This window comes from Lynx rufus, unplaced genomic scaffold (assembly GCF_022079265.1).
Source record: "Lynx rufus isolate CCGP_SWC_20201006 ecotype Redwood Valley unplaced genomic scaffold, mLynRuf1.p SCAF_11, whole genome shotgun sequence".
NCBI classification, from domain to species: Eukaryota; Metazoa; Chordata; class Mammalia; order Carnivora; family Felidae; genus Lynx; species Lynx rufus.
In genome coordinates this window covers 5729419-5752260 of record NW_025814825.1, presented here as the reverse complement: position 1 = coordinate 5752260, position 22842 = coordinate 5729419, and the positions used below count along the sequence as shown (strand labels likewise).

The 22842-nt window shown below is 41.0% G+C and overlaps 1 long non-coding RNA gene across 1 annotated transcript in view; it reads left to right on the top strand.

Moving 5' to 3' along the window:
• Positions 1 to 5457: 5457 nt before the first annotated feature.
• LOC124506838 (uncharacterized) overlaps positions 5458 to 22842 on the top strand; it is a 125969-nt gene continuing 108584 nt past the window's right edge. The window contains exons 1-2 of the long non-coding RNA XR_006960886.1: positions 5458 to 5571; positions 6174 to 6254. This is a non-coding gene — a long non-coding RNA (uncharacterized LOC124506838). The remainder of the gene's footprint in view (positions 5572 to 6173; positions 6255 to 22842) is intronic.

Sequence of the window (22842 nt, the reverse complement as noted above, 5' to 3'; positions counted from 1 at the left end):
TGCTTCCTTTTTGTTTCTGTAAATTCTGCCCTCCGCTTTCCCCTGAAGCACATGCTGTTCATGTAATCTGAATGGCCATTTAGAGGAAAGATCAGAAGTTTGTTGTTTCATTACCAACATAAATCAAAACTTTGTGTTCGCACTGCAATCCGAGTGAGTCCAGGAATAGCTTTGGGATTGCTAAGTGTCTGGAGAGCACTGACTACACAGACATGTTTTGAAGCTGGCTATAATAGTTTCTACAGCTGTTAACAGTTCATAGAAGAATGGCAGCATTATATATCAGTGTTTAAAATGTGCATAACTTGCATTGCACAGAAGTCAGATTGGGATAGAATCAGATTTTTTTCTGAATCTTGGCCAGGAAAGTCTTTAATAACTAGAGAAATTCTTTTCACTGCTGAAATCAACATGAAGGACATTGTGTTATTATAATTGCTTATAGCTCCCCATGAAAGTTGTCTTTGTATGAGTGGATGTACGGGCTGTACTGTTTTGTTTTTATTTATTCTGCATTCTTTATTCTAATGTCCTTTCCTTTTTCCTGACCAGAAAGATTGTTATTGAGCCCTTCACAAAGCTGAAATAATGCAGTGTGTTAAAAAAAATGCTAACAATTCAAAGAAGTTATAAAAATTTATAAGTTGGCTAAATGCTTGAGAAATTTCTGCATATTTTAATATAAATAGGTAATGCAAATATTTGTTCTTTGCATTGAGAGGTGAGTCTCTGTTTTCTGAAAGGCCCTGCTATTTAAATTAGATTTACTTTATTGTATTGAAATAAGGATAGTTTCCATTTTGAATGATGGTAAAGATTAAATATCATGGTTGTTATCAAATGCAAAAAAAAAAATCCTTGATAAGCTAGATTTATTACTGCATCATGGGATTAAAAAATTTCCAGAAATTGGTAGGAATTGCTTTATGATTAGAATTCCCATGATGGAAACTTGCTCAAGAATTTTCTTGAGATTTCCAAGTTGAGTCTGAGGTTTTGCATATGACAAGAACTATTTGGACCACCTCTGTACCCTGTCAGTTTCACTATTTCTTTAAAGACTTAAGTGACAGACTTAATTCAAGGTAGGAGTGGGAGACATATCTTGGCAGAATAAGTATAAATAAAGGAAAAGAAATTGAGTAAAAATTAGAAATCAAATTGTGAGAGAGCTCCCTCTAGAATGTCAAGATACACACATTTGGAATGACTATGGGTCAGAGATCCTTGCAGAAGGATTTGGATCTAAGGTCTAAGGCCTTCGATATTTCTGAGGTAGTATGCCAAGGCTCATCCAGTGGGAAGCCAGAGCCACCCTGGTGGCACCACACAGGGGAAAACCCACCTGGCAGAGTCAGTTTCCAGAGGTAAAGTTGAGATGCCTCAGGGATCAGGTTCCAGGCCTTGGATACCCAGCATCCTGGACACTGTGGGCTGCTCCTTCACAAGCCATGCAGGCTGTTGTGTCAACTTGAAGATCTGGGAAAAGCTCAGCACAAACCTTGAGGTTCCCTTTGAGAGTGCTGATGAATTCTCATACCTCACCTTTGTCAGCTCCTCATTTACCACCGAATGCTTGGGCAGATATCCATTGCGATGAGAGAGGGAGACAAGAAAATATGAAGGAAGGCTTCCAGGGTGAAGGCAGTGTCTCCCACAAACTTTACACACCAACCTCAGTTTTACCTGGGATTTGGCCATCCCCTCACATCTTCACACTTGTGGCATGCCTCACCTGGGAAGCCAGCCTGCACCTTCCCTTTGGCCTCTTAGGCTTGTGGAAACTAAGGACACATCTGGAGGAGTTTACCTTTCCTTGGGAAAAGGAATTAAATTGATAATGTTTTCCAGGGAGAACTGCCATGAAATTTTATGAACTTCATGAAAATGCATGAAAACATTCCCAAACTAAGAGGCCCTGCGTGACTGAGAAATAAGATTAACGGCTAACATTTTGTGTTGGGTGTTTATGATGTGCCAGCACTGTATCGTCTTGTTTAAAAACAGAGATGCCAGTGGGTAGGAAAGATAAATGTAGTTTGATGGAAGGTGGAGCCATAGGCCAAAGGTGAACTAGAAAATAAATAGGAAAAGTAGACTTAAGTCTGGGTTTCTCCAGACACTGAGAATCCTTGGTAAATACTTCCTCCTTACTTAAGCCTGGTTTGGTTACAAAATAAGAATAAAAACAGTCTGGAATATACAATTCAGATTTCTCAGTTAGCAAATGGCTCTAGGGCAGTGATTTTGTTTTGTTTTGTTTTGTCTTTTTTTGTCTTTTCAGCATCAGTACTTACTGAGAAGTAAGTACTATGGGCTATCTCTCAAGGAAGATACACACACATATATGCATGCAAATGGTTACACACAACTTCTGGGGTTACCAGCTACTGGAGTCAGTGTTAGGTTGGTAGAATGTGGCATCTGAAAAGTCTGGGAATAGGCAACACTTCTAGGTCCAGGCAGAGAGGATGGCTGGCAGGAAGTTCAGAGATAACCTAGTGGATTTTCCCAACCGTAGGAAGGGAGCAAACAACCAATTATATTTCATTGAGGTTGGAGCTGGTGCTGGGTATGTCTACTTATAGGTGTCAAAGCCTAAGCATGGGGACTGAGATTTAAAGGTATAATGACGATATGGAGACTCTTGGACTACTGAGAAAGGAGCCAAGAGAAGGCATCTGGACTCATATAAGAAGAGAGTAACTAGGCCTGGGTTAGAAGGTGCAGGCCAGGTCACAAAGAAGCCCAATAACCAAAACTAGGGTTAGAGCTGATTTGAATGGGCTCAGGATTACTCAGCAAGATTTTCCCATCCATCAGGTAGGGCAGCGTGAATCTGTCTCTGGGAATCTGGTGGGAAAGAGAGAGCTAGGCAAAGACTGCCTAGTAGGTACAACTCTGGTTCAATCTCTCATCAACGCTTTAGTAACTTGGCTAAGGGTATGGTGAATTATCATTTTCAAATCCTCATAACTCATTAACTCTGAAACTAGAGAATGTTCTTTACTTTTGCACTTCTCTCATCTTGTGGCTTTTGTCCACTTATATACAGTTACCTTTAAACCTGCCACTCCTATACCATCAGTCAGTTCATTTCCAGTCTCACTGGGAGACCCCACTGATCTTCATCCTGTGGCCTTCCTCAGCAAAATAAAAAGTTGTCAGCATTTGTTAGTCCATCAAACATTTTTGGAATTTTACTGGTCTGTAAAATCTAAATATTGGGAAACTATTGTATTATAGTGTCCTAGATTGGGTAGAGTAGGTAGTCAAGAAATATTTATAGTTATATTGAATGAATGATTAAATGAAACATGAATTGTGTCACATAAAAGTAAGGGCTTAAATATTCACTGCTTGCTTACCTTTCTTTGATATCTCTTGAAAGCTTATTGCTGAGGCAGGCTGAGCTCCACATATGCATGGCAAATTGGGCCATCTTGACTATTCAACAGAGTAGACAGTCTGTCTACTTAAGTGCTGGCAGTTTCTTTTATGGCATTTAGTCTATAAAATAGTGCTGTTGTCTTTGGTAAAGTAGTGATTGTTTTCAGCTATTAGTTGCTGGAATTTTGAAGGAGAACATGCATAAAGAAAGAGACAATTTAGCTGATGGGGTAAAGAGGGACAGGAGAGACTCCCAGTTCTGACTCAATCTGGTGAGTGCTGTGTCATAGAGTGAATCTGTGGCCTAAATCATGGATATTTAGTAGCAGTTAATGACACCGCTGTAGGAGCTTAAGTAAATTCTAGCTGAAATTTAAGATGTGAAATTCGAAAAGTCCTAAGTACAATGAAGATTAGAGGGAACAAGTAATGACATATGAGAGTCATAATTCTGGCACAAAGGTCAGGCCAAGTAGTGCAAGAGAGCTTTTGTGCTTCAATTGATGAGAGTTGTCTTCTTCAAATTAGATTAAAATTATAAAGGGGAGGCTTTTCTTGCTTTTGATGGCTGTATTTAGCAAGAGATTAGTTGCTCAAATTTACCCTTTGGTCCAATAAAAAGAAACACAATGTAACTTGAAGTCTAAATCAATGTAATTTAAAATATAATTATGTGTGTATGGGAATGTCCATGGTAAATTAGATGAATGTGGTTTTGAAGAAGGAATAGGAATCTAAGGATTGAAGAGATTCTTGTCAAATAGAAATCAATAAGTAAACAAATTTTCTCATTAAAAAAATGGAGCTCCACATTTCTGAGATAAATGATAATGTAAAAGTGACTGAAAAGAATATAGCACGGCTTGTAGAGATTCATAATGCTTTTAAGTGGCTGGGTTTGTGTGTGTGTGTGTGTGTGTGTGTGTGTGTGTGTGTGTGTGTCACAAAGCACAGGGTAGTAAGAAAAGAAGAAACAATGAGAGACAGAGGAAGGAGATCCGTTGGCTAGGGGTGATCCTCCTAATTTTTCTCTGCTTCTTCATTAGCACTCTGACTTCTCACCGCCTTTCGATGCCAACACTTTCTGCCTAGGTGAGCACTCAGTTACTTCGAAAATGGACGAAACACTTTAATCTTGCTTTCTTCTTTACAATGGTTAAGGGTGTGGATCAGGACAGAGGGAAAGAATGAGATGGAATTTCAACGTGGGCCTTGGGAAATGGCAAAGTTTATGTGAGGTGGATGTGATACCAATAAAGGAAGGATAGAAATAAATATTTCTAGAAGCTCTGAAGGAGAGATTACCTTCATGGGCAGCCAGGCAAGTAAGTCTTAAGAGAGGAAGTGACATTGAAACTGGGTGTGGAAGGATGGGTAAGGTTTCGAAAGGCATGGCTGGAAGAACATTCCAGGAAGAGAAAAATGGCCCAAAGGTGTCATGGCAAAAAATACAAACCTGTTCCAGGAATGATATGTGATTCAGTGTAGCTGGAATGATAAAATGGGTGTAGAGGTAGAAGGCAGGTTATAAGAGGCCATGAATGCCAGGTTAAGATTTTAGTTGGTATGTAAGTAAACTCCTCACACAACTCACCAATATGAATGTCCATCTCCTAAAATTTCTGGTTGATAAGGATTGATTTTTTATCAACAAGTGTTTTCTTAAAGAAGAGGCACGATTGTACTTTGCTAAACCTTCTGAAAGAAGAGGCACAACTGTACTTTGCTAAACCATCTTTTAGTGTCTTAAAGGCAGGAGCTTGGCCAAGTTAACCAAAGCCTGGATTATATATGAGGTTCAGATTATCACAGAGCACTTTGGGATTCTAAGATGTTGTGTGGGGTGTTTTTTTTTTTCTTGTTTTTAAGATTTATTCATCTTTATCATGTGGTCACTTACAGGGTAGATGTGGCAGATTGCATTTTCCATAAATGACCAAATCAAGTTCTGTCATCCCACACAATCTTATTACATAGTTATCTTGACTTTCCTCTTGTCAAGTGGTGGGATCGTGTTCTCCTCCCTAGGCTGGGTCATAAAAGGCCAAGCAGCTTCCTCCTAGTTTTCTTTGGATGTTTGCCTTTGGAACTGTAAACCTCAGTGGAGGAAGTCAAGGGTCTCCATGCTGTGAGGAAGCCCAGGTCACTTCTGGTTGGCAGTCAACATCAGCGACCAGAAATGTGAGTGAACAATGTCTCCAGATGATTCTTGGTCCTGGAAGTTAAATCACTCCAAGCCTAGAAGTCCTTCTTGCTGAGGTCCCAGATGTCAAAGAGCAGAATAAATCACCCCCACTCTGCCCTTTCCAAATTCCTGGCACACAGAATCAGTAAGCATAATAAAATGGTTATTGTATGAAGCTAGGTTGGGGTAATTTGTTTGCTGTGGTAGTAACTAGAACATAAAGAAGAAAATAAACAGTAAACACTGATGACCTTTTGCAGTTATCTCTCTGCTCAGCACGATCATTGTTGTAAAGAAGGGAGGGAGGGAATTATCATTTTTTAGAGGGCCTTTTCAGGTGATTTACATATATTATCTCGTTTGATCTTCCTCATGACATTGTGAAATTAACATTATCAACTCTATTGTATAGAGAACCAAGGCTCAGAGAGGTTAAATGATTTCCCTAAGGTCACACAACTAGAAAGCAAACCTAATTTTTGTGGCTCTATAGTTCAAAGGATTTCCCCAACCACATGAGTCTTCCCTAGGCTGGGTGGGGGCCACTGCAGTATCATATGAACAGTGAATTCTTCTGCCTAACTTACCTCTCCATCAGATGGCACCCTTGATGAGCACCAGGGCCAGGAGCTGTGAGGGAGATGAAAAGAGAGACACGGCCCCTGCCTTTGTAGCAGTGGTAAGTATTTTGGTGGCTAGTCAGCTGTAAGTCCTATGGGAAGATACAAGCAACACAAGGCAGTGTCTGATCCAGTACTGTGAACCTTCACAGAGGGAAGGGGTCACTTTGGAGTCTTGGGCAAGTAAGTGGCCTCCTGGTGATCTTCTTTCTAACTGGCCAAAGTAGGAGGGACCATATCTCCCACTTCTCCCAGACAGTTTTGTTTTGTGCTTGTTGTCCCAGGGAAATTATTAATAGCACCTCTTTTTAGTGTCACAGATATCCTGTTTTGGACGATAAATTGCATGGTCACCTTCAAATTGAACTTTTTTAAGGTAATAGGGTGAAGCACTATTGAAGTGGCATGAAGGCAGTAACTAATGGCCCCAAACAAGTAGCAGAGTGTGTTATTTTAATGAAAAAACTTGTCCATTCACTGTAGAGCAAAAGAGTCAATTTGTGATTTTGTTCAACTAAGTGAATGTTTATTGGGCGTCAACTGTCTGTCACAATTAAAAATGAATTGACAAAAACAAACAATAAAATCTCACCAACCAACCAAACAAACAACCACAATTGAATTGGTCATCTAAATTGACCTAATTGGTTTGTGTCTGGCCAAAATGGCAAGGACAATCTATATCTCTTTTGAGGAAAATGAAGGTAAATAAATCTAGTATAAGGACCAGGCTATACATCTGAAAGTGTGGGCATTTGCTTAGAGTAGGAGATGAGGGTTGGGGCATAGAGCTTAAAATACAGATTCTGGGTCTCTATCCCAGACCCCAAAATCATTCTCAGAAAATGGACCCATATCTTGGCATATTTAGCAAGTTGCCCAGGAAATTCTGCTGTACCCTAAAGTTTGAAGATATCTGGGATTAGATACTTAGTATCAAGGAAACACTAAGGCCCTAGATAAAGTTCATTATTTGGAGAATGTTGTTAGTTTGATTTAAAGTCACACATACATTCAGAACTTGGACCAGTGGACTGATCCCAGGGGTAGAATTAATCTCAGTCAGCACTGTGAAAAGAATATGAAGCTAGTCTTAATTCCAAACCACGTCCCCATGTTCTAAACCCACCCATGAAGATGGGGAAAGGGTTGCATCATATTACAAGAAAAGGGGATATGTTTAAACATCAATATTTTTTTATTACCTCTGTCATTAGGATTAATCCCATAATAGATTTGCTAACTACTCTCTAAGTAGTTTAGGAGCTGCAGAAAATGAGTTGTGTTGATCTGAGTTTGGCCCATTTTGACCAATTCTAACAAAATGAACAAAGGGGAGAGAGGTACAAATGGTGCCCTGCAATTCAATGTGGTAAAGATTGCATAGGTCACTTTCTGAGGATATTTGTGCCTGTGTAAACAGAACTTCACAATGGAGTGGAAGAGCTGGGATGTTAGAGTTGAAATGGAGCTTTGACTTCATCAACCCAACCTTATATAGTTGGATAAACTGAGGCCCAGAGAAAGGAAGTGGCTGGATAGATCCCGGCTCTGCTGCTCCCTCTCTGTGTTCTTGGACATGTCACTTGCTTGTTATTTGTCATAATGATGCCGACTTTTTGTAGCTTTGGGGAGGAGTAAATGAAATGAGAGCATGCACAGGACATGCTGAGCACACCGCTTGACACTCCTCATTGACGGGCTGTTTACTGTTATTAGTAGCTACAGTCATAGAGCTCGTTAATGACAGAGCCAGGCCCAGGCCCCAACTTTCCGACTCCACATTTTCTGTGGCGTCCGTGGGGTTCCAGAGATCAAGCACATGAAATACCTGTGTGTTTCCACGTTGTCAAATGCTATTTTAAGACCTTTCAGAAGGGCCCCAGGACAATGAGCTCTGGCTGGATGCCTCCAGCCGGACAGTCTGTTCTCAGGGACGTGTGGCTTCTGTGCTCTGGCTGGCCATCTGTCTGTGCCCCGCAGGGCCCGGCACTACTGGCTCCTCACTGCTCCTAAACCACATGGTGGTGTGAAAGGGGGACTGAGGCCACAGTTGCCAGAGCCACTTTGTAGGGGAACACTCCTCAATTGTGAGAAAATCAGGAGGCCTGGGAAATGTGGGGGTAAAGTGTGAGTGTTATGAAGGCACACTGCCTCTTTCTACCACTTACTGGCAATGGGGCTTGAATTAGTTACTTGCCCTTGGAAAAAATCCTCAGTTTCCTCATCTGTAAAATCTACAACAAGCCTACTTCACAGGGTTGTTGTGAGGGTCAGTGAGGAGATTCACACACATCAAAAAACCTGGCCCACAGTCTACAAGTAATGGCTTTTGGTTAACTTTTAATGATGTTTCATGAATTTCGAGCATAATTAGGATATAGAGAACTTCTCAAGGGAGGGGACAAAAATCAGAACAGAGAATTTTCATTTGTAATGAGTAATGCAATAGGATTTTGAATATCATAGAAAGGTAAGGCTGAAATTGAGAATTGGTTGAAAATATTGTATAGCCATTGGTGGGCAAGTTAAAAAAAGTTGGCAGTAGCTTTGCAAAGGAAAAATTGGAAGTGCTTTCCATACTTCACTGCTTTGTGAGGTTCTCCCCATCCCCCCATATGCCTACTTCTCCTCAGGGATGGTTATGGGTATTTAAGAAATTGGTGTAAAAATAAATTTGCCGGAAGTTTCTATCCATGTTTATTAGCCTACAATGTACTTTGAAAGTACATTGTACTTTGCACAATGAACTTCGAAAGAACTTTTAATTAACATAAATTATATCAGTAGAATTTATTAGCATTTATACTATTTTATTTATTTATTTGTTTAATATGAAATTTATTGTCAAATTGGTTTCCATACAGCCCCAGTGCTCATCCCAACCGGTGCCCTCCTCAGTACCCATCACCCACCCACCCCTCCCTCCCACCCCCCATAAACCCTCAGTTTGTTCTCAGTTTTTAAGAGTCTCTTATGTTTTAGCTCCCTCCCTCTCTAACCATTTTTTTCCTTCCCCTCCCCCATGGTCTTCTGTTAAGTTTCTCAGGATCCACATAGGAGTGAAAACATATGGAATCTGTCCTTCTCTGTATGACTTATTTCACTTAGCATAACACTCTCCAGTTCCATCCATGTTGCTACAAAAGGCCATATTTCATTCTTTCTCATTGCCATGTAGTATTACATTGTGTATATAGACCACAATTTCTTTATCCATTCATCAGTTGATGGATATTTAGGCTCTTTCCATAATTTGGCTATTGTTGAGAGTGCTGCTATAAACATTGGGGTACAAGTGCCCCTATGCATCAGTACTCCTGTATCCCTTGGGTAAATTCCTAGCAGTGCTACTGCTGGGTCATAGGGTAGGTCTATTTTGAATTTTTTGAAGAACCTCCACACTGTTTTCCAGAGTGGCTGCACTAGTTTGCATTCCCACCAACAGTGCAAGAGGGTTAGCATTTATACTATTTAATTAAATAATTGAAGCCCACTGGCTACTATATAGTAGGCAAGTGAAATGTATTCTGCTAGGTTTCAAAGTGAAGGAAAAAAACTACTAACTGTCTTTAAAAGAATTGCTGCTTTAGGTTAACTAATTTGGGTGATGACCGATGTAAACCTCTGGCTGCATAATGCTTCTGCCATGGTGGATATTTACTAGTCAGGTTAGGTCAGGTAATGCTGAGGTAACAAATAACTCCAAAAACTCTGGGTGGCTTGAACAAGATTTATTTCTTCCTCGTGAGACATGCCCATATCAGTTTGTCTAGGGCTGTGCTCCAAGCTGCGGACCCAGGTTGATGGAGCAGCCACCATGGGGCATGTTGCCAGTTAGCATGGCCCAGAGAAACAGTAGTGGATTGAGCCCAGGGTCTTAAAGCTCCCACCTGGAAATGGTACACATCCATTTCTTTTTTTTTTTTTTTCTTTTTTTTTTTTCTTTTTTCTTTCTTTTTTTTTTTTTTTTAATTTTTTTTTTTCAACGTTTATTTATTTTTGGGACAGAGAGAGACAGAGCATGAACGGGGGAGGGGCAGAGAGAGAGGGAGACACAGAATCAGAAACAGGCTCCAGGCTCTGAGCCATCAGCCCAGAGCCCGACGCGGGGCTCGAACTCCCGGACCGCGAGATCGTGACCTGGCTGAAGTCAGACGCTTAACCGACTGCGCCACCCAGGCGCCCCGGTACACATCCATTTCGAGTGGACACACTCGATTATAAGGAAGCATAAAAGTACAGTTGTACCATGTGTTTGGCTAGAGAGCAGAGATGTTGGGTGACCAGCACGAATACTACCACATTTACATACATGTCTTGCCAACCATAAACTTCTTGAAGGTAAAGACACTGACTTGTTCCCCTGTCTGTCTTTCAGCACCAGCCGGCAGTAAGAAAGTGATACATGTTAGGCAGCTGGCTGCCTACAGAGCTTAGTATGTGGCTGGAAAAAAAAAATGGGAAAGAGAACCAATAAACTTGACTTTCTTTTCCCCTCCCATTTGGCACATTTGTCCTTCCCTTGTGCCAGGATTCTGACTGCAGCTGGAAAAGGGGGATATTATTACTTGCTTATAAAGATGGAGTAAGATGGCATATGTGAAAGGCACTGTCCAGTAAAGTCTTGTGGCTCTAGCTATTGCCAAATGCCCTCTCTGGGGCCCCATGGGTGTCCACTACCATCTGTTTTGCTGCCCCACTGAGGCTGCTGTCCCCAGGCAAAGCCTTACTGTGCACTCAGTCTCCTCTAATCTTTTCCCCAGTTTTCTCTTTAGATGTCTCTATCAAGACTTACCTGCCCTATATCCTGTTTCTTCAGAACTCAACTTTCTATCTACTAAGTAGGATAAAATAATCTCTATTAATTCATTAATAGATATTAATGGGTTAAAAAAAATCCCCCCAAACTTGGCAGTTGCTTGACTGAAGGGACAGTTGACACAAGGTAAACTGCTGGTAGTCACAGATTCTCAGTGTGTCCAGAATAAAAGGTGCCTTAGAGATCATCTAGTACGATGGTGTTGAACCTTTTTTTCTTTCAACTGAAAGATAATTCAGGACACTACCTATAACACAAAAGGGGCAATGCCCTGATTGAGAGGAGGTAGGCAGCACATCCCTGCTCAGCTTTCCCCAACCTCAAAGTGCTAGAGACATGCACAGAATTCCACTGATTCTACACTAAGACCCAGACAGAGGAAGGGAGCAAGGATCCCCCAGATAGGTAGGACCAGGGTTGAAGCACTCCTGTCATGTGAGTGCTGACAAACCTCATCTAATCTGACAAACTTACCTGGGAGAAGGCGGTAGCCAGAGAAGGCAGGGGTTATTTTTGATGAGTCATGGAATTTTTTCATCTATGGGCAAAGCGCCTGCGCGCGCGTGCGTGCGTGCGTGCGTGTGTGTGTGTGTGTGTGTTTCTTTCTTTCTTCTAAGGATCTAAACGACTCTAGCCAGAGATGATAAGATACAAAAACTTTACTTCTGAGCTACTCGTTTGTATGTAGTACAGACTGTTAGTTACTCAGGGTCATTATCATGTGATGGGTTATCAAAGGTCTGTGTGAAATGTGTGGGATTTTTATGAGCTTGTTTTTATTATAGTAGAATGTTTAAAGGCCCCTTATGTACAAAGGGCTTTGAAAACTCTAATGGGGCTTCATAATCACCCGCATGATTATGAAGGTCAAATTGTGCTGAACAAACTTGAGAGCTATTTTTGAACAAAGTAGTGGATGAACAGAACAATATTAAAAAAAAACCCTCCAACTCTTTTGGTCACCCCTCTTAGCTCTTCTGGGTACAACACAATCTCTCTCAGAGCTGGAGAAAATTGCTACTCTGATGCATGTTCCCACTTTGTTATAAACGCAAGGAGGTATTCTTTCCCTGGGTTTAAGATACAGAATGGACAGACTGTACACTAGGCTTCAGAGTAAAGAGTTGGTTGTCGTGAGTATTCAGACATATTTGCTAAGGAAACTTGCTCCAGTTTGTTTTTAGCCCTGTCCCCCATTGCCCCACAATCAACACGTGCCCCTCAGGAGCAGGTTGGGCCTCACCGGATGTCCTTCTATAGAGACGCCTGCTGCTTTCACTTGCCATCCGCAGTTTTCCATCTCACACTAGGAAACTACAAGGTTAGAAAAACAATGGACCATTTCCTTCCTCTTTCTTTAAACTAAGAGGCTGAGAGGAGGGCTTCGTATTCATTACTCACAAGCCAGACTTGAGGATAAAGGTCATTATAGTTCAAGTGTAACAAAAGTGAAAATCCACAGGTCTCAATGGATCCTCAGCCCAACTGGGGTCAAATAGTCCTCATCCTGTCCTTAGGGTGCTGTCTCAACCCGAGGTTCGCCTTAAGCTTTGCAAATATATTGGGCTGACATTTGGAATCTGAGCTTGCTAAAAAGAGCTCAAGATGATGGGCACAGGGAGAGGGGAAGAATGGCCACAAAACAGCCTCAAGTTGGGGAAAGTCTCCCCTTCTAGAGCCTTGGCTGCCAGGCGATCTAGAACTGTTATTATTATTGGTTGTGACAGGTATATTTCTTAGAACCCCAGATTTGAGTGCTCCCATTGAGCAGTTAAGATGGGTTTTCCTGACATTTTGTTTCCTCTCTGTAATATCCTTTTGCCGTAGACTGTTTTCTCGTGGCTAGACACTTTGTGGCCAGAAAACCCTCCTCCAATGGGTGATGCAGACACCCTGGTAGCAGTGTTTCCTCATCATGCTGAAAGGGAGAAGGAAACCACCTTCTAACAACTTGCACCAGTCTCCCAGGGTATGCTGTTTATGCTAAAGAGCTGCTGTCGTGCTTTTTACAAGCCAGACTCTGTCACACTTGACATCCACAGAGCCTGAAGTGACAAGCTGTGGTAGTGTGACCTTGGGGGCAATGGGAGAGACACATGAAAAATTGCATCAATAACACAGAGTGCCTGAAAATCCTGCAGAGACAACAGGCAGGGCCATAGTCAGACTTTCAGGGGGCCCTCAGTGTTTTTGCCATTGTGGCTGCTTCTTCCATGAAAATTAAATAAGTAAGTAAATCATTAAATTTCATGACTGCGTTGGTATAAGACAACATGTTAATGTTATCTATCACAACATTTCTTTCAGCCTAAAGGTTCATTTATTTCTTCTTACTTTAGAGGAAAGTAAAAGATTTTTGTGGTCCCCTGAAAGTTTTTTTGGGTGGAGGCACTGTGCCTGTTGTACCTAGTGGATAAATGAGCCCTACCAACAGGAAGCTTCCTTGGCACAAACTGGAGAAACTGACTATTTATGAATTAGGCCAGTTTCATTACTTTGAATGACAATGCTGGGGCGTCTGGGTGGCTCAGTAGGTTGAGCCTAGGACTCTTGATTTCGGCTCAGGTCATGATCCCAGGGTCAGGTGATCGAGCCCTGCATTGGGCTCTATGCTGAGCGTGGAGCCTGCTTGAGATTCTTTCTCTTCCTCTGCCCCTCTTTCCTTCTTGTGTGTCTGCTCTCTCTCTCTAAAATTAAAAAAAAAAATTTTTTTTAAATGATAGTGCAAATGATAAGTGGGTTTGGGTCATAAAAAGAGAGAGATTAATTAAATGTGTGTACAAATCCACAAACCAAGTTCTCACAATTAGCAATAGGCTTGTATACAGGCCTTTGACATTTTGAAGTAAATTTTGAAACCTTGGTTTAGAAGTAAAAACCAGAAGTGTTAGAAATATTAAGGTGGCATGGCCTTGGGTCAGAATCCTGGTTCCACTACCCACAAACTCAGGCAGCCTACTTTACTCCTGGAGTAAGTTATTTTATTCCTCATTCTTGGCTTCCATCTCTGTAAACGAGAGATGATGAAAGCTACCTCATCAGGTTACTGGGAGAACTAAGTGAAGTCCTATTTGTAAAGCACTTGGTAGAATGTCTCTGCTATGGTAAAATGTCCAATACATGTTGTTATAATTAGTATTATTATCATCATCATGAAGTATGGTTATCCCATTAATAAGATGAAGAAACTCAAGGTCCTCCGTTATTTTGCTGGACAGTCATTTTGCTAAACTCAGGTAATAAGTACTTAAAAAGAAGGATTTATCTGAGATTAGAATTAATCAACAGCGTGTAAAGAGAATATAGGAAATGATGGGAAGGTTCAAAGATAATCAAGATACAGATCCTGGCCTCAAGAAGAGTACTTCATAGTTAGGGAGACAGGACACATCTAGAAAGGATCAGAGACAGTCACAGTGGTGGTGGACAAGTTCTAAACCCTCAGTAGGTTGAGATTTCCAGGAGGAGACTTTTTCTCAAAAGCACCTGTCACATCCTATCTAGAATTGTCAAATCTCAGTTTGGAAAAATGTCCTATTTCAACTGGGTAGGGAGCAAAGGTGGTTTGGTGCTGCCACCACCACACTGGCAGAATCCAACCACGTGAGAACAGAACTCTTAGGCATCCAACGGACAACAGGACAGAGAAAGCAGCAACAGACACACGCACACACGCACAAGGTATTTGAATTACATGAGTTATATGAATAATACTTTATGTAGTGCTCTTAATTTTGTAAACATTTTTACATTTTTATTTTTCACCATTAAAATGATATACTCTACAAGGATTCCAACTGTTATTTTCATTTAAGGATGAGGAAATTGAACTTGACTGATTTACCTAGTATCAGACTGCTAAGTCTTGGGCCTTTTTGCTTAGGTCTTCTGATGCCCTGTCTTTGTTGAATTACTACAAAATCTTCATGTTGATCACAACAATAATGGAGTTTTTATTGATCCCCTACTATTTCTTTGGCATATGTACTGTTTCTCACAGCTACCTTATAAGGTGAGGCTTCCTAATTCCATTTATAGTTGAGGAAACCCAGTCTCTTCCAGGTCAAGTAACTTATTCCAGGTTCTATTTCTATCTAATAAGTTGAGATCTTACTCTAGCTTTGTCTGACTTTAAGGGTCAAGTTCTTTTCTGCATGCTTCTTTCTCATTAGTTATTGGGGCTTGAGGGGATATAATTTTACTTTAATTTTTATTGAATATTTACCCAAATGATAAACAAGTAAAGATTATTCTCAGATAATCAGCCAGTGACTTCAGAAAGATGTCTTTGAAAATAATACTTAGTGTTGTTTACACAAATGAGCTGGAGTATAGATTTTTCAAATATTAGGATGAGGCATAGGAAAAACAGTATTTATCCCACCCTTATATTTGATCACAGTAAGATTATTATGTGTGTGTCTGAAGGACTTGGTTCTGAATGTCTGGGCTAGACGGTGTCAAACTTTGTTTTCACCTTGCTGACAGAGGTAAGAGGAACCTTCCGTCTGAGCCTGAGTTGGGAAGCCCTCGCTGCTTCTATGTTGCCTGCCCAGAGTGTTTTCATGTTTCTCCATGGGGTCATCTGAAACACCAAGTTCTCGGTCACATGTCTTATGTAGATTTTAATGTAGACAGTGTTGAATATGATACTCCCCACCCATCAGAGTGAGAGCATATTGCAAATGGTGGGAGACCAGTTGTGAATTGGTCTTTTATGCCTGAACCTGAACCTTGTCCCCATTTAAAGGATTCATTATTCACAAAAGCTTGCCTATATACTAAAACAATACTCACTTTCCACCTCATTGATTTTTCATATTGCTTTTGTGAGCCTGAGTTTCTTTGAAGATTGTGGGTTTGATAATAATAATTTTGAAAAATAAAATTCTTCTTAAGCATCCCAAGCCAAGTTTGAAGTTTGAAAAGAACTCTACTCTCTTTAAGTATGTGGAAGCATCTGTTGAGAATGCAGCTGGCCATTTATTACTGTTTTGTATTAGCTAATTGGAAAACACCTAAATTATAACTAGTCACCCCCGCAGTTCAGGGTTGATTAAACAGCCCATGACACTTTTTCCCTTGTAGGCTGTCTTAGGAGTAATTATAATGACCTGCCCATTGGATTGAGTTAATTAGTCCTCATTCTTTCTAGTGTTCCTCCTGGCAAATGTCCTAAGAATATCATACCATCTTGCACCACTTTTCCCCTCATATTTCACAATGGGCATGTATAACCAGGAAAGTTTAAGCAATTGCTTGGTTTGGTTTGGTTCTTTCAAAGGAATAGATAAATCATCAAGCTACACTTGAGAGAGGAAATGACAGTTTTTATCTTTTATTCAGGTACCTTGTATTTACAGGAGACCACAAAAGTTACTGACAGGATGTTATTGATTGCATTTACCCAACTGAGGCTTGAGATGAGGCCCTGCCATAACACACCACACAGTCTTCTCATTCCTGCCTGAGAGCCTGATCCCAGATCTTCTGGACTCTGCCATGAAATCGAGAATTTTTATGATAGAGATTTCAGGCCTTCTGACCAATTTCCCATGGATTATTCTTCTAATTTAGCTCCCTTCTCTCTGTGCCAGTCAGTAACAATATCCCCTTTTGTTGGCTACCTTGGCTAATTACTTGAAGGAACTAATGAAGATCAAATATTCGTTGTAGTAACTAAGTACCAGTAACTGAGTATTAGGCCCTCTTATAAGTGATTTATGTGTATTAGCTCTTTTAATCCTCACAACAACTTTCAGAGGGAAGGGCTATGTTTTTTTTCCCCTCATTTTATAGGTGAGGAAACAGATACATACTGATTTGTGATTAACCTGAGGCATAGGCCTTCCTCCCCTTCCTTTTTTTACCTCCCCTGCTCTATTTTTTCCTTCCCCTTCCCACCACTTCCTTTCTCTTCTTTCCTTCCTCCTCTCCCTTTTCCCCTCTCTAGACCCCGCCCTTTTCCTCCCCTGTCCATCTCCTTCCTTCCTTCCTTCCTTCCTTCCTTCCTTCCTTCCTTCCTGCCATCCATCCATCCATCCATCCATCCATCCATCCATCCAAGTCTAGTTGAGCCCTTAAAGTGTGCTGAGTAGTAGTATAGGCACGTGGGGTGACAGTGAACACAGAAGACAAAGTCCATGCACTCATGCAGCTTCACCACTATCCTGTAATACCCCAAATGACACATCTCCCCCAGGATTTCCAGATTAATTCCACCCAACTTCTAACCCACCTTCCCTTTCAATCCATTTGAGTAATTACAAAATTCAAAGGGTCTTATTTTAGGTAATGTGACTGCTTCAAAACCTTTGTGTGCCAATAGACAGTCTATCTGAAGTACCTTGTTACATGGTCTTGCCTCCTGTGAGTGGTCACAAAATTCAGTGTAACTGTGAGACTGTGTTGCAATGAGAGAGAGCTCTCTGGGACATGACTGGACCCATTTCAGTAAAAGAAGCTGATTTAGGATTTCCTGAATGACATTTGCAATTTGGGAGTGGGGCATTTAATCCCAAAAGCCATGGATCATGCTAACTGTGGACATCAGCCTGAGTTAAAACATTCACCTCTAGGGAGAATTTCTAGATATTTTAATTATAGTCAGTTAAGATCACTCTTCCCTCTCCAGTTTTCTCACTTCTTTTCATGTGACATTTCTTCTCGTGTCAGCTTGTATAGGGGGAAGGTATACCTTTTATATATTTTCAAAATTGGAATACCTAGATTTGTATTTGTCCTAGCTCATCACTTGTTAGCTATGTGACCTTGCACAAGACATAATCTTCCAGAGCATCAGTTTCATTAACTTTAAAATAGGAATGATAATATTATCGGCCTCACCTACTGCATAGGTTGTTTTCAGGGTCAAACAAGATCAAAGGAAGAGTTTATTGTACCCTGTGAGCTACTTTACAAAAATAAGTACCCTTTGCTTTCCTCCTCCTTCTCCTCTTTGGAGATTCCACTTTTACTGCCAGGATGATATGTTGTATCTACCTGACTATAAGGAAGACCCATGCTAATGCCTGTGTTAAATAGGAAACTGAACATTGTTTTCAATTTTCCCTCAGGGACAGAATATTTATTACATATATATATATATATGTATATATATATATATACATATATATATATACACATATATGTATATATATATATACATATATATATATATATACATATATATATATATGGAGGGCTTTTAGAATATGATGATACATATGTGAGGAGTGTGGTCTCTTGAAATATTTTCTTTGGGGAAAGAAAGCAGAGGGACAAAAAGAGTACCATCTTGAATTTTTCTTGAGTTGAGGTTATTGAACACGTAGTGTATTAAATGGAGTAGAATTTCCATAATGAAGATGTTTTACATTTTAAATATCTTCATCACATCTTATTGAGTAACTATTGGTATGCACATCTTAATTACAACAAACTGTAAAGGATTGGTTGTTTTTTATCCACATAAATTATTTTATGGGCCTCCGGGTTTCTGTCTTGGATACCGAAAGAACCTCTCCCAAAATGTATGCAAAATATACAGTTTGGAGATAATGACAGGTGTGTGTATATGTTTTCTTTTTTTTCACAATTTCCTTACTTCTTTGCAGCCTTCCACCCATTGTTTCAGTGGAATTTATTACTTTAGGAGAAGGCTAAAATAGCTGATCCCAAAAAGTCAATTGAGTTTCTGAACTTATTTTTTAAAGTTCTCAAAGAGAGAATACTTTTTGAAAGCTGAGACTTTTAGTATAAAAGCCTGGCTGGAAAGTTTAAGATTTTGGAAGTTTCAATGCCCAGAGTTTATACCAAACCACATGAGTATTTTGCTGCCCAAAAGAGATCAGGTTTGAGCAGCAGGTACCCAGGGGGAAAAACAGAAGTTAGAGGCTAATGAGGAGCTGAAGCAAGTTTTTAGTGCTCTGCTTCCCTCCTACAGAGCCTTTGGGGAACCTGAGGATAGGATGGGATAGGATAGGATAGGGTAGGATAAGAGGATAGGATAGGATAGGATAGGATAGGATAGGATAGGATAGGATAGGATAGATTTGGGGCCCTGTACCTTGATTCTGATGAAGGTCAAGAGAAAGAAAGCAATTCTTGTAGGTAAGTCCATTCCAGCATGGTTTTGCAGTAGCAAAGTATAAAAGATGACAGGAAGGTCTAGGCAGAGAAAGTCTTAAGTAGCACCCCAAAAAGCCTGCAGCCCCTAGAGATGCCAGATTCAAAAATCCCCATTCCCCTGAGATGAGTGTGGCCATTTACATTTACCATTTTTTAACACACAAAATTCGTAATGGCTACAAGTGAGTCACTGCAGTCTGATTTTCCTTTCTCATGTCTAGATGTCAAATAACCCAAAGTCTCTGGAGTCATCTGTGTGACCTTCAAAGACCCATCAACCTGAGAACAGAGCAGTAGGATGCAGGTTTTTCAACCATGGATGCCATAGTGGTAGGTCACAAGGTCATAGAACAAGTTCCACTAGAAATCAGTGTTGGATGGATGCTGATGGACAGGGTTGACATCATCTGGTACTCACCAGCAAGGCCCTATCACTTGTGTCACTTGGTGCCTATTCTGGTGATTGGTTGGTGCCTGTACCCTATTGCTTGTTAAATATTTTGAATATCACACCTACTGATGACCTTGGCCTAATATCAGGAAGTTTCAAAAGCCCCTTCCCCTGACGTGGATCACCCCATAGGGATACAATAAAAGAAAGGGATGGAAACATCCTGAAATGATGATGATCCTGTCCTAAGGAGACCAGAACGAACCCATGACTAAGCTCACCTTGATTGTCAAACTTAAGTTTTCCACGATCAGTTTGTGAACAAATTTAAGTTCATTTACAGTGAATAAAAAGCTCCATTTTTAACATGTAAATTTCAATACTGCTACAAATGTGAATCACTGTATTCTAGCTTTTGCTTCTCATCTCTAGATGTCAAAGCCTCTAAAGCCATTGGGCATTAGGTTGGGGAGGTCGAAGGGGAAACATGTTCTTCTGCAGTTTTAAGGAGTGGGAAAGAGGGCTCAGTGGTAGTGTGTTACCACAGTGGAGTTGGACTTCCAAGCTGGCATAGTGGAACTTTATTTTTCTACCATGTAGGCATTGAGAAGAATTTGTCAAGCAAACCCCACAACAGATATGAGGTTAAAGGATATGTTTCTTTCACATGGGCTAAAACCAGGAGAGCTCGATATCAAATAGGAAAAAAAATCAACTAGAGGAAGAGTAAAAAACCAAACCAAAACAAAAATACCAGAAAGGAAATGGGCTGATGTTCATAGCTTACCACAGAGTTAATCAAAGGGGCTTAAATGTTCTTGGAGGGAAGAGATTTATCAGCATGTCTAAGAATGAAATTTTAAAAGAAATAAATGTTTTGAGTCTATGTTTGAAAGTAGCAGGTAAATTCAAAGGGATTTAAGGCATGGTATTTGTAGAAAAGTTACTTGCCCCTTAAAAAATGTTGTATTTGCCTGGGTAGACTAGGATGGGGCCATTGGATGTCTCTGGTTAGGACCCTGGTTGAGAGATATGTTCATCAGATCAAGGATGAGTTCCTCATGTGGGAGCAGTGTGGACATTGTTAGGTATTGGAATGGGTGACCAGACAGAGTGAGGGAGTCTTTTCTCAGAGGTTATGAAAATCAGGAAACATTTTTATTGGTCTGTTTAGGTTTTAAACTTCTTCAAAGTAAGAGGAAGAAAAGAAGATGAAGCAGCTGAGTCCAATGTAGTGAGCATCCTGAGCCAGTGCAATACTAGGTTGTCTTCAGATATTAATTATGTGTATTTGAAACTTAAAACCATCATAGAATTTTCACTTAAAATAGTGGAGAGCAAACATAGGTAAGACTGGTAAGAATGAAGAGCATGGGGGCATATTACTGACAAGGGTCAAGGGAAATGGTCTTATTGGTCTCAACATTTATTTTGATTTTGAGTCCATCTATTTTTCAGAATTCCATTAGAAGGCATTCCATTATTGCTACAAAGTGTCACCAAGTGACTCTCATACTGATACTGGTCACAATCTGGAAAGACTTCAGAGGATTTGCTATGCTAAAAAAAAAAAAAAGGCTTGAGAAAGGTATTGTTAATTCAGTATCTCTAGGTTTCAGGGTGATTTAAAAAAAAAACTCATAGGATCAGGGCCACCTCTATGTTGTACGGGGCTCTAGAAATATATTTTTTTTTGCAGGGCCCTGTTTATAGAAACACTTTGATTAAAAAACATAAAGTCAATGGACCCCTGTGAGGTATAATCATTTATCAGTGAAGATTTAGAATAATGGATGGACAAGTGTTACTTCTGTGTTTGTTATGTGTCCAGTCAGCACCTGTGAAGGTCCTCATGCTCTCTGGGCACTAGCTCTTCCTGTTTAGGTCCAGGGACCTTCTCTCTCTTCTCCTTTTTGTCAGATGCACCATTCCTGGCTAACTTCATATCTCCCACTGTGGGAAAAAGGTAAGAAATACATTATTAGTCCCCACACTCTTTGGAGCCTGTTGGTATTAAAGCAGTATGGACTGATTTTACCTCTTCAGCTGTCCCACAGTCCTCTGTTCAGTGCTGGTCAGGTCGGTACTCATGACACCTCATCCTCTTTGCGCTGCCCATGAATATGGGCCTCCAGTGACTCATAAGCATCATTAACCAAGCTTCTTTGCCGATGACCGCAAGGGTGAGTTTTACCCGGACAATGCAGAAAAGTGGGAACAGTCATTTATTTTTTTGGTCATGTTAAATTGACTGCTTGCAATTACATAGCGTAAATGTAGAATAACACATCGTCAAGTATGTCTTCTCTCAGGTGCTGCAGACTAGTGATCTCCTTCAGTGTTGACAGTGGGAGAGGGTCCTGCGGGCCCAGCAGAAGAGTGGTTCCATACCTACAAAAAAGCCAACATGAGAAAATGCAACGTTAGCACATTGATCAGAGACAAGGGGACATGTGTTACAAGGGTATGTGATACAGTTAACAGTCTCCAAAAACCTTGGAGGAGATGAGGGACTCAGGCATTCCTGTAGACTGACATGTGGTGAAGAGTGTGTCAGGAGACAGTGGCTACCCTTAGGCCAGCAATGAGGGTGGGGCGTCCTGATGTTGAAGGACCCCCGCTGCCACCCCGCTACCCTGGGGTTTTGTAGATTGGAGACAGCACTGCAGTGGGAACACTGACAAGCCCACAAATGCCAGGCTCAAGTCCAAAAGTGGTTACTTCACCCATTGCCCTGAATGATCCTATGTCCGATGTGAGTGAGTCACCCAAAGTCAATATGCCAGCACCCACGCTGGCAGCCCAGTCGTATGCAAGGAAACAGCATGCTGGCTATTGAGGGGGAGGGGACCTGTTTGCCAGGCTAACCTCCTGGAACACATCTGGACCACAGGCCCCAGAAAACCGAAAGGTGTGAGGTCAGGGGTTCCTTGGGGCATCTGATTGAAGCCACCCTGGGACAGAGGGTTGGAGAGTGCCCTGAAAAGAAGTGGAGGCTAGCACCCCTGCAGGCACTGGTCTGGGATGGGGCTGCCAGACCTGGATGGCACTGCTAGCCAGCCCTGGGAGATCCCAGGCATCTGAGGAAGACTTAGAAACATTTGCACAGGTGCTCTGATGGGATTGGGCCACTTGCCTGGACCTAAGGTTGGTGCCGTGTAGGGTGTTTTGTCGTAGATCTGGAAGCATGCAGGGATCGTATGTAGAGGGCCATACTGTTGACTCAGAGCTGGATACATGTTAACCCTTCAGTTTGCAATGGTCTGTCAGAGTGCAGGGGTAGTTTTCCAAAAAACAACACCTG